Source organism: Phacochoerus africanus, chromosome 14, assembly GCF_016906955.1.
Source record: "Phacochoerus africanus isolate WHEZ1 chromosome 14, ROS_Pafr_v1, whole genome shotgun sequence".
NCBI classification, from domain to species: Eukaryota; Metazoa; Chordata; class Mammalia; order Artiodactyla; family Suidae; genus Phacochoerus; species Phacochoerus africanus.
This window is the reverse complement of record NC_062557.1, coordinates 450,647-455,294: the sequence shown is the minus strand read 5'-3', so window position 1 is coordinate 455,294 and position 4,648 is coordinate 450,647.

The window sequence follows — 4,648 nt, the reverse complement described above, 5'->3', positions numbered from 1 at the left end:
ACCACCTGCGCGCGCAGCCAGGGAGCGCGGAGCTCCGAGCGCATCCACCCGGGGCCTGCAGGCCGGTTAGGAGCGCCGAGAGCGTCACGTCCACGGGGGGCGGGGCCGCGCCAGAAGGGGCGGGGCAGCCTGGGGGCGGAGCAGGCGGGCCGCTTCTGGGCGGGGCCTGGCCCGAGGGGCGGGGCCTCATCTGGAGAGGGCGGGGAGGGCTGGGGGCCGGAACCGCCTGCCTGGGTGGGAGGACACCCCCGCTAGGGCCACCCACCCACCCGTGAACTTCGATTCAAAGTAACAGCTGTGCCCCTCGACCCTCAGGAGCAGGCGGGGCCCAGACCCCCACAGTAACTCGAGTTCCCCCGGAAATCGTGTAAATTAAGGCAAACGTAAGAGACCTTTTCTTATTTTTAATTGATAAAAAGATAAGTGTCTCGGTGAAAATGACAGTGCACTATGGAGTTTTTACAGGAATGCTAGTAAAATGTACGCAAAAACACCAAAATGGGTGGAAGTGAGGAAATGGAAGTGCAGGTGACCCTTGACCAATGCAGGCCACTTACACAGGCATTTTTCAGTAGTAAGTGCAGCAGCAAGTGCAGAACCGCAGTGATAGCGATAGGAGCGCCGACTCCAAATTACACGCAGATTTTTTACTATGTGGAGAGTGGGAGGACACAGAATCTCCAGGACACACACCTGGCACCCTCACCCCCCACCCCAGGACACACAGCCCCTGGGACCCAGCCCATCCCTGGATAAGGTTCTGGGCTTCCCAGCACCAAGGAGCCAGCCCAGCTCCTATCCAGTTCAAGAGGCCCACGGAGGCAGGAGCATCTGGCCCATGAGTCCCCCCGCAGAGACCCCTCCGGCCTTCCGCTCCACTGTCCACCTCCCCCCACACCCACCCACCTGCAACCCATGGTTTGGACGAGATCTAATCCCAGACCCAGGGCCCCTTGCGGCACAGCCCAGACTCAAGGAACCCTGCTGCCGGAGCCCGGTCTGGCTGTTACCACCCGGAGCTCGAGCAGTTACCTGTGGTCCTGGGCGGCGCATGGGGAAGTGAGGGGCCCAGCTTTTCTCTTGATTTCCCAGAGGCCACCTCCAGGCCACCTCCAGTTCACATGTCACTCAGTTCCACTGCGGTACCGGGCTGGGGTATTTGTGGGGCATCTCCTCACCACAGCCTAACCAGGAAGCTCAAGGCGCTGCACCCACTGCGCTGGGGTTGACAGGAGCCTCAAAGATGTGTCCACCCAGGAGTTCCTGTCAAGTCTAAGCTGTGATGAACCCAACAAGTATCCGTGAGGACTCAGGTTCGATCCCTGGCCTCACTCAGTGGGTTAAGGATCCGGCGTTGCTGTGGCTCTGGTGGAGGCTGACAGCTGCAGCTCTGATTCAGTCCCCAACCTGGGCACTTCCATATGCCGCGGGTACAGCCTTAAAAAGCAAAAACAAAAACAAAAACAATTTGTCCACCCAGATGCATGATTAAAGATTCTAAGATGGCTCACCTTCACCCTGGGAAGGTGGCTTTGAGTCCATTGGCAAACCTTCTCCTTTGGAGAGAGGAGGGGGAGGGGCACAGAGAGGGTGGCCAGGGGTGGTGGAGGCTGAGATTGGGGTGGTGTGGTCAAGACAGCGAAAGCCAAGGTTTTCGGGCCACCAAGAGCTGGAAGAGGTCTGGGAGGGATTCTCCCCCAGACCCCACGACCACCCCCTGGACCCCAGACGGGGGCCCACACGGCCTCACGACCACCACCTGCGCCCCATGACGAGCCCCAAGTCTTCTGGGGAGATGGGAAGGGAGAGCAGGACCCTGTCAAGCCACTCCCACCTCTGAGGGCAGACGGGGTTTGAGCCGGGCAGAGGGGCAGAGGCTTGCCATAGGTTCTGCGGGAGAGCCCAGCCCCCTTTTGTGAGGAAAACACTAGCTAGGGTCTCCCCAGCCTTGGGCCCAGGAGGAGATGCTGCCCAGGACCCTCTCGGGGAGACTCTGAGTGACCCCATGACCCAGGGTCGCATCTGCAGGGCTATTAAAGGTGCTTTTGCAAGATGAAAAGTGCCGGGCAAGGCCAGGGCGTTTAGCCGCCTGCGCAGAGAAGACGTGCCCACCCACCCCCACCCCACCCCGGCGATGGACAGGTGCGCACGGCTCGCTGTGCGCGAGGCTCACGGCAGGACACGTAGGTCCGTGGATGCCAACGTGGAAGGAAGCAGGCGTGGTTCACAGACCTGGCGATGGCGTTGCTCCTGGGCAGAGGCTCCCCGCACCGGGAGAGGGGCCCCGGCGTAAGGCCGGAAAACAGCCCCAGCGATGCGAACGTGTCACCTCGTGTGGCGGAAGTGACTGTGCAGATGGGCTCGTGTTATGGACCTTGAGCTGGGCCCTAAAGGCCACCCCATTATGAGAGGGAGCCAGGAGGGCCTGTGTGAGCAGAGGCAGAGGTTAGCCCAGTCCAGGGGGGGCCAGAGAACTGGGTGCTTCCAGCAGCCAGAACCAGAAGAGGCTGGGCCCGGTCCTCCCTTGTCCTGTAGAAGAAACCAGCCCTGCCCACACCTTGATTTTAGCCCCTGGAGGATTGTTCGGGGCTCCTGACTGCACAGCTGTAGAATGAACAGGTGAGGTTTAAGCCAGGCCAGCTGGAAGCTTGCTTCAGCTCACAGCAAGCTGAAGAAGGGCCCTCAAAGTTATCAGGTCCTCACCTCTGAACCTGCAAACAGCACTGCATTTGCGGAAAAGAATCTGTGCAGATGTGATTAGATTAAGGACCTGAGGGCGGTGGGGGCGGGGGGGGGGGGGTTCTGGATGATCTGGACGTGCCCTAAATGCCATCACTTGCGTCCTCCCAAGAGGAAAGCGGAGGGAGACCTGACATGTTAGCCGTTCTTAGCCTCCATTCCTGCCCGCCCAGAGTTACCCAGATGGCCATCCCAGCCTCGCTGCCGCTCCCTGAGAGCATGGAACCTGGCACAGTGCTCCCCCAGCACAGGCTGGGCAGAGTCCTTTCCAGCACCTTCCCACGGGAAGCGCCAGGCAAAGTCTCCCTCTTCCGTGAGTTCCTGCTGGTCTTTGTCTGACGGCAGTGACAGCACCTCTGGCTGCCTCACCTAGAAGGGGCGAAGGCTGGAGCAGCAGCAGCTGCCTTGGGGCAGGGTGGACTTTTGCCTCTGTCTTCCTCACCACGATGACTCAGAGACCTCTGTGCTGGGCTGGTTCCATTGTTATTGTGGAAAAGCAGAGAGAAAGAAGCAGTACTGCACCCTTGAGTTCCAGACTGAGGCGGGAAAGGGACAGTCATGTGAAAACCCAAACTTGGGGAGTTCCTGCTGTGGCACCCTGGGTTAAGAATCTTTTTACTTTAGGGAATTCCTGTTGTGGTGCAGCGGAAACGAATCCAACTAGCAACCATGAGGTTGCGGGTTCGATCCCTGGCCTCGCTCAGTGGGTTAAGGATCTGGCATTGCCGTGAGCTGTGGTGTAGGTTGCAGACTCAGCTTGGATCCCATGTGACTGTGACTGTGGTGTAGCTGGCGGCCACAGCTCCGATTCGACCCCTAGCCTGGGAACCTCCATATGCCTCAGGTGAGGCCCTAAATAAAAGGACAAAAAGACCAAAAAAAAAAAAAAGAATCTTTATTTTATTTTCTATTTTTCGGGGGTTAAGAATCTGACTGTAGTGGCTTGGGTTGCTGGAGAGGCGCCGGTTTGATCCTGGCCCAGTGTAGTGGGTCGCAGAAGCCTCTGCAGCAACGGCTACCTGGTTCGGAGGCTTTGTGGGCCTCACAGCCTTGCTCTGATGGCACCCCCAGTGGAGGCAGGGCCCCGGGGGAGGTGAGGCCCAGCAGCCTGTAGGGAGCAGGGAGTGAATGCTGCTTTTTAGGGCCGCACCTGTAGCATACGGGGGTTGCTAGGCAAGGGGTTGAATCAGAGCTACAACTGCCAGCCTACATCACAGCCACAGCAATGCAGGATCCGAGCTGCGCCTGTGACCTGCACCACAGCTCGCAGCCACTCTGGATCCTTAATCCACTGAGCGAGGCCAGGAATCAAACCTGTGTCCTCATGGATACTAGTTGGATTCATTATGGCTGAGCCACGACAGGAACTCCTAGGTTTGTTTTTATTTCACAGAGATGCCACTTTTTTCCTTTGGCCTCACCCACGGCATGTGGAAGTTTCGGGGCCAGGGATCAAACCCACGCCACAGTGGTGACAATGTTGGATCCTTAACCTGCGGAGCTACCAGGGAACTCCCAGAAACGCCACTTTGACAGCAGTTTCTACTGTGAAGTCTAACGGACTTCCTTGTCTTGTGAGGGTCCCAGTCGTCCTCACTGCCCCAAACTAGCGGCCTGAAAGCAAGCGAAATGCACCTCTCATGGCGCTGCAGGCTGGAGTCTGCATCTGGGGTGGCTCTGGCAGCCCCGGGTGTCCTTCGCTTGAGGAGGGCTGAGCCCTCCTGAACAGCTGGCGCTTGGAGAAGCCTGGCTTCAGGGGGTCCTTCAACTAAACCACAAAACGGGCTGAAGGGGCCGAGTTCAGCCTGGCTTCCAGGCATCCACCCAGGCCACCTTCCCCCTACGGCCTCGGGAACGTGCGCCTTCCCCGTCACGGGCCCCTGGGGAAGGCGGGGGCTGGCCTTCAGGG